At 49.4% G+C, this 13,853-nt stretch overlaps 1 long non-coding RNA gene across 6 annotated transcripts in view; it reads right to left on the reverse strand.

Moving 5' to 3' along the window:
- LOC107527918 (uncharacterized) overlaps positions 1 to 13,853 on the reverse strand; it is a 766,921-nt gene that overhangs the window by 77,966 nt on the left and 675,102 nt on the right. For 5 of the 6 annotated variants that reach the window (XR_001602322.2, XR_001602323.2, XR_001602320.2 and 2 more), the window contains one exon: positions 10,391 to 10,480. The exons of the other annotated variant lie outside the window; for it this stretch is intronic. This is a non-coding gene — a long non-coding RNA (uncharacterized LOC107527918). The remainder of the gene's footprint in view (positions 1 to 10,390; positions 10,481 to 13,853) is intronic. 6 annotated transcript variants of the gene reach the window in all.

Here is a 13,853-nt window from a genome sequence, read left to right on the forward strand (position 1 = left end):
GCTCCCCACACCCGGGGGCTGCGGCAAATGAGGGCCGGTGGACGGCTTGACTGTAAAGGAAAGAGCAGGGCTTCTGCTCACTTCCAAATACAGACACGATTCTGATGTTGAAGTTCGTTCTTTTATTTATACAAAACTTCTACTTTTGGGCAAAGGATCACTTTTCTCTCGCTTAGGCTCCATCGCATAAGTAATTTCCACTCGGAAGTTGTAGGGTCGTTGGGTATGGGGTGGTGCGTTTTTTTCCTCATAGAAAACAAGACTGGTGAGATGCGAAGGCTGGGTGACCAGCGAGGCTCCGTCGCCGGCTGGGAGAAGTGTCCCCCTGCCGGCCCTCCAAGGTCTGTATGGTTCGAAGGCGGCCCCGGCAAAATGACAGATGACCCGTGTTAGGTACCTTGGCCCCCGCGAAGGGGATTTTGCATGATTGTCTTAAAAAGTTATTCTTCTGGGCTCAATCTTGCCCTCTTTGGGTCATGTCCTCACTTACATTCTGTGTTGCAAGAGGCTGCTCAGAAATTCGTTTTTGCTCTTCCCTTACTGATCCCCATCCTGCGGCAGGGATTCTGGAAACACGGTGCTGTCGTTTCCACACACGCCGAAGGCGCCGGCGGTGTGCCCGAGAAGGCAGGAGGGGTCAGCGAGGCACTTAGAATGGACACGGAGGAGACGCACCGGCAAGATTTCGGGCAGTGGCAGTGATGAGACGAGGCTCGGGAGGTTCTTCCCACCAGCAAGTGCGGAGTTGGTTCCAGCAAGAGGGGGGTCGCTGCTCCGGCATTGATCCGTGTCGTGAACCCAACCAAGCTGGGCAACTTCTCCGAGAGCTGTTCCCTCTTCTGTGACATGGGGCCCATGGTACCGGCCTCCCGGAGTGACTGCGAGGGTTAAATGAGATAATAATGCATGTGAAGTGCTGAGCGCCACGTCTGGCAGACGGGACCGGAAATGGAAGTCGGTGACTGTGGCTTTTGTTGTAATGCCCTAGATTCCTAACTAGCCCCCTTCCCTGGCTTCTGGTTATGCAGGCTCGTGGAAACACGGAGATCACGGGGGAAAGACCCGTCCTTGGTCGACTTCTCACTGTATAGACGAGAATATCGGGCGAGTGGGATTCAGCCAGCTCAGCGTCACACAGTTGGGGCAGAATCAAAAAGAGAACCCAGCTCCCCGGCGCCCGTTTCACAGCTGCGCAGTGAGGGTGTGCCCAGATTTCCCTTCTAGATGCTTCTTCCATAGGAGCGGAACTATCTCCCCTCCCCACCTCCCCACCCCAACAGCCGGGTAAACCATTGCTCTTTGGCGTAAAGATTTGGTGCTAATAGTATCAGCCAAGTAGAATATTTTAGATGAGGAATCACAGCAGGATTTCTTCATGTTTTGTTTTTTTTAAAATCTAAATATAAATAACAAGGGCATATGATATTCACAGCATAACAATGTAAGACAAAGCAAAAAGGCTCATCGGAGCTATAGAAAGAATGCTCTTTTAAAGGGGATCGATTATTCCTGCAGTTCTGTGTAGTAATCTGCAAGACGCTCCCTTGGAAAAGCCCACAGGGCAATGCCGCTGGACGTAAAAGCCCCCAAAGCTTATAGCTGATCGTGCAGCGAAGGAGAGGACACTAGAGCTGTGCTGGAGGAACTCGTTGGGGCTGGCTGACCGCCACCACGCCTGTCTTGCTGACTGGAGGGCAGCCAGCAACCTTCCCACCAGGGTGGAGGTGCGGGGTGGGAGGTGAGACAGGGTGGTCCTGGGCGAGCCCTTGCGGGAACTGGGTGGTGCCATGGAACGATGGGTCATGTGGTGTTCAAGCAGAAAGCCCTATTCAGCAGGACAGTGGCATTAGCAGGACCAGCTATGATGTGCACACGAGCAGCCCCGAAGGTGAAGCCAAGGTCAGAGTCTGGAGTGTGTGGTCAGTTGAGAGAGGGGTGCACTACTGCGGACTTGAGCCGAGGGAGCTGGGTTCCCCAGACGGCTGCATGAGTTCCAGGTGGAGACAGCATCCTGGCTCCCCAGCTACGGTGGGTTACAGAAGCAGGTGTCAAGATTAGGAAGCGATTAGGCAGGCCTGGGAGGGGGTGGTGGGGGGACCCTTACTTATTTCATCACCTGTGAGATAATTGTTTGCTACAAATTGCCCATACTTATTTTTGAGCAAATAACCACATTTCTTAGTTGGCGTTGGAAAGCCTGGGAGGCGGACCGCCCTATTTCTCCATCGCTGTGTCTCTTATTTCTGACCCATTTTTGCCTCAGTCTACTCATATCCAGTTGAACTGATGAACCACTAAGGCTGATGGGAAATGCAGCTTCATTAGAATATGCTCCTTGCGAAAGATCTGGAGCTGTATTTAATCTGCCAAGGTAACAGGTTTAAGTGAAACAGAGCTGACACCTCCAGCCCACTGAGCTATTATATTTGCATTTTACATTGAACATGCCTGTAAAACTCTTTTTGGTAGATGGAGCTGACATTTCCATATGATGGCAAATGCTAAATTGTGAATAGCTTTCATCAGGGTTTTGCTTCAGCAATTCCATCCCTCTACAGACACAGAAAAAGATCACAATGAATGCCTATAAGCACCCAACACAATGTGCTTTTGGGGTACAGTCGGTTTAGTCGCTTGATTTGGATATATGCAACGTCTCACTTATCCAGAATCCAACTATTCAGCAACTTCCTTATCTTGAATTAATTAGAAAGAAAAGCTCTCTAAAAGCCAGAAAGATCGTCACTGAAGTGACACGCGTGCAAGTTTAGGGATGTTAGACTCTCAACCATCAGTCTCAGTTGGATGTGAGGCCCCTTCCAAGTACCAGGCCCCAGTGCCACGCTGATGGCCAGGAGCTCCTGGAGGTAACCACACCATGCAAGGCTGCCCTCCCCTGAAAAAAAAGGGTGGCGAACGCAGGACATGGGTATTTTGTTTTTGAGCGCGGGATACTCATGAAGGCGACGCTGGGCATGTTGTTCCCTGTGGCACCATTGGGCCAATAAAATGTGTTGACAGTGTTGTAAAGATACTACTTTGGAAAATGGTTTTGCATTACTTTGTAAAGCTGAAAAGAGGCATGCCCCTTGTCCCAGCAAATCCCTTCTTATAACTTAAAGCAGGGGTTCTCAAAGTGTGGTCCCCACTCCCGGCTGCAGCATCAGCATCACCTGGGAACTTGTTAGAAATATAAACTCTCAGATTCCACCCCAGTTCCACTGCATCAGACACTCTGAGAGTTGGCAGGGGGCGGGATGGGGGGGGGTCCTGCCATCTGTGAACTCCCTGGTTGATGGCAAAGAGCTCTGAGAGAAATCTCTGAGCATGTGCCCAAGGCCCATGATGAGAAGGTTCACAGCAGCAACTACATATCCATCAACAAGAACATTTTCTGTTAGCACAGTGGAATATTACACTGTAACGAACATGAGTGCATTCTGTGAATGAATCTTATCGTCATTATGTTGAGTGGGAAAGAAAGATACAAATGAAGAAAAAAAAAACTCTTAAGAAAAGCAAGGAAATGATTACCGTAAGATCCAGGACAATGGTTACATCTATTAGGAAAGGTTATGGTCAGGAAGGAGCTCATAGCAGGGGCTGGGGTTTCTCAGGGGCAAGCACCGTTCCACCCTTGGACATCAGAGGTGATCAATACCCTTCCTTTATGACTATACTTTAAATTGCGTATATGTACTCTTTCAAATGTATATTACATCTTACAATAAAAGTAAACTATGTATCTACCAAAGCTGTTCAATGTTGCTACCCAAATCAACCAAACTATAACCACCTATCTTCACAAGTCTGCTTTATTCTTTTTTTTCTCTCCTAACTGGGGAAAGACGGGAACAGACTCTAAGACGACCACGGATATCAGCCAGAGTCATTGTCCCTTCCTCTCCCTAAGCAAGTGGAGGAATCCAAGAGCAATGAGGCAGTTGTACAGACTCTCAGTGCGAGAGCGGGATGCCGCCGTGTGATCCCAGGTTCTGCTGCCACCTGCAAATGACCCTGTTTACCTGCAGCCTCCTTTAGTGATTGTTGTTAGACTGAACTCACGCGAAGTTCGATGGGAAAAGACAACATGTTGGTTCTTTTAAGGATAACACTGACAGTACTTTGTTTAAAGCAGAAGGTAACTTTTCAAACAGTTTTGAAGCTGGGTTCCTTAGTTTTCTTTTCTTTCAACTAAGACAGGTGTCCTTGGCTCACAGGTCTATGACGACTGCGCTGACAGACATTTACCTGTTCATATGTAATATCATTCTTTCATCAACAGTAATCAACACTTTAGCACTAACACATACATAATATAGCTACGTATTATGATACATTGTACCAAGTGCAGTGATTGTACAGTGTCTACATTGTACTCAAGGAACACTGAGCTGACTGATATATGCTGCTCTGTCATATAAAATGCTCCGAAATAAAAATATTATGAATTACTATATATCTTAGATGTCCAGTTCTTGTTTTTTTTTGGTGTGGTTTTTTTTTTTTTTTTGGTGTTTGCATTTATTACATTTTTAATAGATTTTAGAGAGGGAAAAAAGGAGGGAGAGAGAGAGAAACATCGATGTGAGAGATACATGGATCGGTTGCCTCCCATATGCGCCCGGCCGGGAATTGAAACCACTACCTAGGTATGTGCCCTGACCGGGAATCAAATGCACGACATTTCAGTGCACAGGACGACGCTCCAACCGCCTGAGCCACACCGGCCAGGGCTGCACTTATTACATTTTTAATGTGTGAAAATATATATAACATAAATAATTGCCATTTTAAGAGCACAACTAAGGGGCATCGATTATATTCACAGTGTTGTGCAACCATCTAGCTGCCAGTTTTAACCCTCATATTTCCTGTCCAGTAGTGGAAGCTGCTACATTAAACTACCGAGGTTAAAACTACAAAAAAAAAAAAAAAAAAAAAGTCCATTCTTACTAGGAAATATGTAGACTCTTGCTTTCAGGATCCTCTGGGACCCATCACGGGTTATCTAAAGTACCAAAAATTATTAGCCTGATGTCTTAGTGGAAGTACTCAGGATATTAATTCACCAGTTGTGCATAATTCCCAAGTTAGTCTCTCGTGCCAAACAGTGAATAATTAAGCTGTGGCTAATGTCGTTCTGCAAGCCCGATAAAACAATAACGAGGATGGTAATAACAATAGCTGGCCCTGAGCGCCGCGGGGCCCGGCGCGGCTCTGCGCCTGCTACGTGCATTCTTTTATTTAGTTATCGTAACAACCCTGTGGCATGGATATATAATCATTAGCCTGTTTCATAGAGGAAGACATCATGGCTAAATTCCATGTCCAAGGTGACGGGATCTGAACCCAGGCAGAAGGACCCCAGAGCCCTTCTCTTGGTCCCCGTGCTGTGACCCCCGTTTAAGAATAGAATCCAACGGCATGTTTTGCTTTCACAGCCTTTATGGGAGGCTGGTTGCTCCAGATGAACCCAAACAGGACTAGGCTAGGAAAAATCACACACACACACACACACACACACACACACGCACACGCCCTGGTCGGCGTGGCTCAGTTGGTTGGGGCATCGACCTGTATACTGAAAGGTCGTGGGCTCAATTCCCAGTCGGGGCACATACCTAGGTTGTGGGCCTGATCCCCAGGTGTACATATGGGAGGCGAGTGATAGATGTTTCTCTCTCTCTCTCTCTCCTTTCCTCCCTCCCTTCCTCCCCCAAATCAATAAAAACATATCCTCAGGTGAGATTTAAAAAAAAAAAGCATCACACCACCACCCCCCTTTATTCCATTGGGGGTCAGCAAGGGGTGAAGGAGGGAGCTGGGAGAATTAGCCAGTCAGTAATCAGTTAGCAATAAGTGCTAAAAAAAAAGACATTTAGAAAAAATATCGTGGCAGTTTAGTGGGGAGGAGATTATTTTTAGCTGCCAGGCAGGAAGGAGTTGAGTACACAATGTAGAGCCATCAAAGGCTTTTCAGCACAGAAGGGACATAATGAAAGCTATGCTTTTAGGAAAATAAAACTGCCATCAGTGACTATTATGGCCTGGAAGGAGAAAAGACTCAAGGTGGAAAGGCCAATTTTGAGGTGTCTATAGAAACCCGCCGGGCGGTGGCCGTGGGCTTGGCGGGCCTGGGAGGGGCTGGAGGGAGGAAGGGCAGAGCGGCCCATAGGAAGGGCCGGGGCTTCGAGGTGGACCCCGGACGACCCGCAGAACGGGGTCTGGTTCAGAGAAAGGGAAGCGGGGAGCAGAGGAGGGCGTGGGAGGCAAGTGCGGGCGCGGGGCTGGAAGCTCTGGCAGGACGGCAGGGACGCGTGCAGGGCTCCCAGGCCGAGAGGGGGTTCGAGTCGGGATCCAGAGCCTCTGCAGAGCACGGAGGGCCAAAGCCTCGGACATGGACCGGACAGGACGGGACGGGAGGGGAGGAGGGGAGGGAGAGTCAAAGCAGGGCTGAGGAAGACGCAGCCCTGGGTCCACATTTGTAGCCAGAGGTAGTGAGAAAAGTCAGAAGAGGTGAGGCCAGAAGACAGGAAGGGAGCTGAGAGCGCCTGGGAGACGAGGGGGGAGAGAGTGTGCAGAGTGAGGGGGCGACAGAAGGTAAGGCCGGGTGACCGGAGGCGAGGCCCAAGGCGAGGCTTGGGGTTCAGCAGCAAGGACCGTGAGGGGGGCTTCTCCTGAGCGGCAGGGGGAAGTGGGGGTGAGGGGCTGAGGGGCTGCCAAGAAGGGGGGGAGCGTGCAGCACACGCAGAGACACGGCTCCGTGGTTTGGTGACGGGGAAGGTGAGCTACGCGAGGGTGGCTCAGAGGGGCAGAAGGACCAGGGAAACGCGTGGGGCACAGGAGCCGAGGTGCACAGGCCGAGGGGAAGAGTTCTAGGGAGCAGAGAGACCGAAAATGCATGAGAGAGGGAGGGAGGGACGGCTGACGTAACCAAAGCAGGGGCCCAAAAGCAAGCGGGGGTCCAAAGAGAGGGGAGGCGTTGGAGAGGAGGACCTTCGTCGCCAAGCCACGGATGTGGAGCGGGGGGGAGGGGGTCCCCGGGAGCTCTCGTGGGCAGGCCGCCCAGAAGTCTGAGGGCGCGGGCAGAGTAGGACACGGGGAAAGCGGAGCAGGGATGCAGTACACGCAGCGAGAAACGTGACACAGAGTCATCAAGGACCGGGGAGGGCTCCGGAGGCGCCGGGGACCTCCTGACGTTGGATGCCACACACGTGGGGGTCACTCGGCTTGGCCCCATGACTTTCTTTAAGCTGCACGAGGCAGGCAGGGAGGAAACGGACGCGAGAGGCAGAGAGAGGGTGGAATTCACTCTGGTCTGGGAGCTAGAACATGAGCCTAACGGAGGGACGAGGGGCGGAGGCCGCCGAAGGGCTGGCGGGGAAGGCAGGGGGCTGAGGCCGGCAGGGCCCGCCTGGGGTGGTGGCCTTGGGCGTGAGCTGCTCAGCTCTCCCTGGAAGATAACCTGCCCTGGGAGCACAGCTGACTGACAGCCTCCAGTTGCCCTGGCACCTTTGGGGTTCACCCAGCATTTGCTCCAGGCCAGGCCGCTCCAGTGACGGCCGAGCGGGGTGTGGGTACAAGAAGCAGGCCATCCTCCCCCACCCGGGGCTCCTCTAACAGGAAGATGTCGCTCAGGGTCGCCTCGTGGCTGGGTTGAGACTTCTCTCTGATGTGTGTGTAGTCTGAGGCTCTTCCTGCCCGGTCTCCCTTCCTCCCTCTCACAGGTGTCAGAACGGCCGGCCTGGCGCTTGGCAGAGTCTCCCCGGCCCCTGCCTCCCTCTCACTTTGTGCTTCCCAGGCGCTTCCCCCAGTAAATCTCTTGCCGGGCTAATTCTGACTTGGCGCCTGCGCTTTTGGAAGTCCTGAACCGATGCACTTGGACTTGCTGTTATTAGCAGAGGGCCCAGTGACGGCAAGAGGTAGGCAGTGAGGTGACTGCAAAGTTGCAGAGGCTGAAGTTCATGTGGTTCTCCTTTGAAGTTATTACAGACGAACAGAGAGTTGCAAAAATAGCAGAGATTTCCCCCGACCCTTCACCCCGCTCCCTCTGGTAGAATCCCTCCTTACATAACTAAAACCGGGACACTGGCGTTGACATAATATTAACAAGTTCATAGGACTTTGTGTAGTCGGTTTCTCATTGCGCGTCTGTCCACTCTCAGGTCTACTGATCTCATCTTCACTGCAGAAAGTAGCAAGCAGTTCCCGCCCAAGTCGGCCAGCTCTACAACCACAGGCCGGTAAGGTGCACACACACAGCCGTGGGTGGAGGGACACATAGGAAATGACAGATGTCCACGGAGAGGAGAGCTCTTTATCCACCCGTCCATCCCTGTTTGCTAAGCTTTTCCTAAGCGTGAGGAACTGAGTCTACGGTATTAGGGTACTGATGCCAAAATAGTAAAAGCCGCAGCTACCACAACTCCGTTTGGGCTAAGATGCAATGAGGAACCAAGATATATAATCGTTTAGCGGGGCAAAGGACATCCGGACCTGTCCTGCGATCGCTTCCACACAGGCAGTAATTCCACCGGTTGCAACCTTATGCTCGGAGAGCGGCCCAGGATCATGCCTTTTTATGAGTCATTGTAAAGCTCCGAGTGCACTGACATATACTTCATAAATGCTAAATAATCACCGGTCGGTGAACCTAAAAGTATTGGATTCAGTATCTGAGGCATTAAATCCAAGTGATGCTGTTCTGGAATCAAGGCAAACAAATACATGAACCACAAACCGAAGGAAGCCCACCGCCACCCCTGGCCAGCACCGGGCGTGGTCTGGGACGCTCTCTACGGGCGGGCGGTTCCCTCGTGACGGGACGCTTGTTAGTGTTACACCTGACGCGATGCGCACGATGCCTGGCATGTGATTTGGGGGGAGAGTTTTACATCTGACCCACGGCAGACAACAGGGACACCATGTTCCTAGAGCTCCAATTCCCTTTATCTGATGCCAGAAAATAATATCTGCTGACGCTCTGAGGAACAGCAAGTCACCCCACTGAGCAGTTAGGCTGATCCTGGCAGGCAGGCTCTGCTGGAATACTGGGGGGCCCTGTTTGCATTTCAAAGCTAGGATTTAGCTTTCCTTTAAGATGCACCCCTCTTTAGGGGTGCCTCTGATTCCCGGAGGGTTTAGGTACACAACCTAGAAGGCCTGAAGTGCCGCAGAGCCTGCGTTGGCCACGGACGTGGACCACAGCACGGTCCGAATGCTTTCCCCACTCACAGTCCAGACTTCTAAGCGTGGCCTGGGGGTCCGCGTGACGTGGGGGTCCCCGGGCACAGCCCCTTCTCTCTAGGAGTCTGCCATCTTGGCTCCACAGACAACAGGGTTTGTCTCCATCCGCATCACTTTAGTCACTGCAAGGCGATGACACCCTCGGGAGCAAAGCCCGACCCTCCATAGCAAAAGACTGACAGCAAAGCCTATTGCACACGAGAGGCGCTGACGGTGACGTCTCCGGGAGCCACACAGGCTGACAAGGTCATGCTTTGAATAGAGTCTACAGGAGCATCTACCCTTCAGTGGCTGCTTCCCAAAGGATTTTATTCCCCTTCAATTGCAGCCACGGGGAGGGGAGCCGGGGAGCCCACGCGGGACACCTAGATCTGGCCGAGGAAGCGTTGAGTGCAGGACGGAGCCAAAGGGGAAGAGACGAAGCCAAGAAACCAAAGGTAAAACAGCCACCGGATGCCAGCCCTGGAAATTCTACGAGCACAAGTGCTTCTGGCCAGTTTTTGCCTGGTCCAGACCGAGCTCGTCACATCTCACAGGACGGAATCTGCATACGGACAGAAGGACGCCTCCCCTGCGCAGGGCGGCAGCTCTCAGAGGGCACCGTGTGCCCAGCTGGCCTGGGGAGCGGGTTCGAAAGGGCCGGTTTCTGCTCTTCAGCCTCAGAGATGCTCACCGGGTGGTTCTGGGAAGGGGTTTGGGAAGGTACATTTTACCAGGCACCGCCCATCACTCTTTCGAAGGCATATTGCTTTAAATCGACATTTTCCCATCTTTATGTGAGCGCGATATTAGAGAGTTTGGGGAAATACCTTCAAAAATAATCCAGCGCCCATTTCTCATTTTGCAGATAAAGAAACCGAGCTGTTAAGTGACTTTCTCAAGGCCACTCAGCCAGTTATAAGCAGAAAGTTAGGCCCAGAAGCAAAGTTTAGTCCCAGTGCCTTTTACATTCGCTATACCGTTTGGTGAGGTAAATCTCCTCTCCTTCAAGTCCTGTTGGACATACACCACACAGGTAGAAACCAGAACACGTCTGGATTATTTTAGTCATTTTTAAATCCTTTGAAACAATTGGTGAGGGCTTCAATGATGCCAAAGCAAACATTAGAAAACCACGAGTTCAGAAAGAATTGGTACTCACCCTCGCTAAAAGTCAGTGGTGAAACAGGAGACAGCAGGGACTCGAGGCTGTCCTCCGAAAAACCAGTGTCTGGGCTCCCCCAGTCATTGCCTACGATAAAGCAAAAAGTCAACAGTTGCAAGAAATTGTATGTATTCCTGACGTTGCATCAAAAGAATAATAAACTCTTTCTACAAACTGTGCTGGAACCACATCAGATTGAATGTCATAATTATGCTTATCAACTTTAGGTCAATTCCTCACCTTGTGTGGTTGTCGTTGATTTAAACCTAAAAGTTCTGGGTCTCAGCCAGTTCCAGAGGTGCCGTGACGAGGGCCATGGGAACATTAGCCCATAGTTGTTCGAGGAGCCCCCCGAGATGGGCTACAAGGCTCTGAGGACTTCTCACTCCCTTGTTTTATGGTTCCTCTCTTTATATAAGAAAGTAAAAACCGAGTAGGCCCTCATTTCAAACGAATGGGAAATCAGAGAAGTCATGGGAAGAACGGGGACTCGATCTGCATGGTTTAAGCGGTTCTGTCCTCATTGACTGACTAGTTCATTCGTTTAAGGAATATTTATTTATGAAGACCTTCTATATTCCAGGCAGCTGCTCTGCTCAGTGACATATTAAGTTTGGCCTAACGTGAAGCTGACTGGCTAGGAGGAGGCTATATACCCCATCACCAGTTACCCTAGTTCTTGAGTAGCAAGTCCATGGTCTAATAAGCTTGTGTTATAGAGGCAGGAGCAGTCAACTGGGAGTCAGTTCAAGTGCTGGGTGACTTTAGGCTAAAGGAGGCGTTCTCAACCTCAACACTTGAGATTTGGGGCTAAATAATTCTCTGCTGTGGGAGTGGGGGGGGGGCACAATCCTGTGCATTGTAGGATGTTTAACAGCATCCCTGGCCTCTACCCACTAGATACCATTAGCATCCCCATACCCCCATATCTGTGGCAACCAAATATTTCTCCAGACATTGCCAAATGTCCCCCCTGTGAGGGCAGGGAGTAAAATGTTCCCAGTTGAGAACCACTGGGTTAGAGTAATATCTACATTTTGAGCACCCATTAGGGCAGGGGTGGGGAACGTCCAGCTCGTGGACCATAGAAATCATGTGGTCTGGCCCTGCCAAGGCAAAGATAGGTGAGAGTTGAAATTCCATAAATCTAGGAGCTTTTCTCATAGCTAATTTTTAAGTTGAAAATTTTGTATGGCCTGCGAATGATGTTATAAATATCCAAATGGCCCTCAGCAGAAGAAAGGTTCCCCACGCCTGCATCAGGGCACCGTGCTGGGGTTTTATATACATCATCACAGTCAGTCTTGACAGACAGCTTCCCAAAGTGGGCACCGTCACTGTCATTTTACACGTGGTGAAACTGAGGTCCACAGAGGGTAAGGAAACCACCCAACATTACACAACTGGTAACTGTTGGAGGAGATTCGAACTCAGGATTATTTAACCTTGACTCATGTTCATTGTTTCCCATATTTCCTTTCGCTGTGACGTATTTTAAGCATTCAGAAAAGTACAGAGAATAATCCGATAAAGATCGATGTACTCAGCACCCCAATTTGACAAATGCTAATATTTTTGTCTTATCTGCTTTATATTCTTGGCAATAAAACGTTACAGATACAGATGACTCTCCCTTTAAGGCTCTTGCCCTCCTGTCTCTCTCACTTTCCTCCTTCAAACAAGCTCGTGCCATATTCTCCCTGGGAAAAATTCTATACTTTTCTTTCACGTATGCATGTTCACACACGATATACAACTGTCTGAAAAAATGCCCAGAAGGCGTACGCAACTCTTCTGCAATTTGCATTTTTTACTCAACATTATGTGAGTTTTTCTATGTTGAAACTGTAGTTCTAATTCTTTTATTTTAATGACTGTGTTGCAATAAATAGACCACAGCGTCCTGGACCATTCTCGGGACGTTCAGTTTGCCTCCGCTTTCACCACCCCGAGTGGCCCTGCCGGGGCGCGGCCGTGTCTGCAGGTGCGTGGGCATTTCTCCAGGACGTGCAGCTAGAGGGGGGATTGCTGGGTTGCAGGATATTAAATACTGCCAAATCAGTCTCCAAAGTGATTATAGTAAATTATACGCCCTCCAACAGATTGTGAGAGTTTTCATGTCTTCGCATCCCTCCCAACGCTCGGTATTTTCAAACCTTGCAATGTTTGCCAGTCTGATTGGGTGGAAACAGCATATAATTACTGCTTCAAAATCCTGTGTTCTCAACCACTGCACTTTCTGTCTACGAGCCTGGAAGCTTCAGTTATGTGAAATGAAGGGAATACCTTTGCCTGTGTCTTGGAGTGGCAACAAATTCTCCTGCTATAACGTGTGGATGTATTTGGTAAACATCAAGTGTCACTTTTGTACCCTGTTGGTGGTGGGAGAGGGTGTTTGTATAGTTTCTATAGCAAGGCAATTTGACAAAGATCTATCAAAATTTCAAATGCGCATATATTTCCTTTTAACTTAAAAAATAATCTCAAAATTCTAGAGAAGTTATAAAAATAGTGAAAAGTATCCCTGAGGCCCATTGTTAGGATGTTACCACTGTATCACATTTGCATTAAGATTCTCAATCTCTCTCCCTCTCTTCCCTCCCCCTTCTCTCTCTGTGTGTGTGTGTATGCATATGCACACACATATTATTTTTCCAATGACTTTACTTCTGAAAATTTTCTAAAAATAGAAGTTTTATTTAACCATAGAAAAGTTGCCAAAATCAGGAAATTAACATCAACAGAATATTATTATCTAATCTACATATCTTGTTAGAATGTGTCCGCCGTCCTACTAATGTCCTTCATAGTAAAAGAAAAATGTTTTTTCATCTCCTAGGGGCCAATCTAAAACCATCTGTTGCACCTCTCCTTTAGAGCCATTCACCCTGCATACCTAGAACTTATACCCACTGACTTCCAGCTCCTCGTTTCCCCCTCCCCGGCCCTTGGCCACCACCTTTACTCTCTGCTTCTACGAGTCTGACGCTTAGATTTCTCGCGAGTGGGATCACGCAGCATCGTCCTCCTGTGACTCGCTCACTATCCTTAGCATAACGTTCATCTCACATATGGCAGGATTTTCCCCCTTGTAAGGGATAAATATTCCATTGTATGTATTTACCACATTTTCTTTATCAGTCGCCTGTCAACAGATGTATAAGTTGTTTCCACATCTTGACTATTGTGAACAGTGCTGCAATGAACACTGGAGTGCTAACACATTTCTGGAATCCCGAATTCACTTCTTTTGGATAAATATACCTAAAAGGAAGATTGCTAGATCATACATGGTAGTTCCATTTTCAATTCTTTGAGGAGCCTCTACATACGGCTTTCCATAGGGGCTGCACCATTTTGCATTCCCACCAGCAGTGCCCCAGGGTTCCAGTTTCTCCACATCTCCCCAACGCTTGTGGTCAAGCTATAATTCTGATCGTCACCAAATTTTAGAGCTAGA

This window comes from Miniopterus natalensis, chromosome 18, assembly GCF_054644295.1.
Source record: "Miniopterus natalensis isolate mMinNat1 chromosome 18, mMinNat1.hap1, whole genome shotgun sequence".
In the NCBI taxonomy this organism is placed as follows: Eukaryota; Metazoa; Chordata; class Mammalia; order Chiroptera; family Miniopteridae; genus Miniopterus; species Miniopterus natalensis.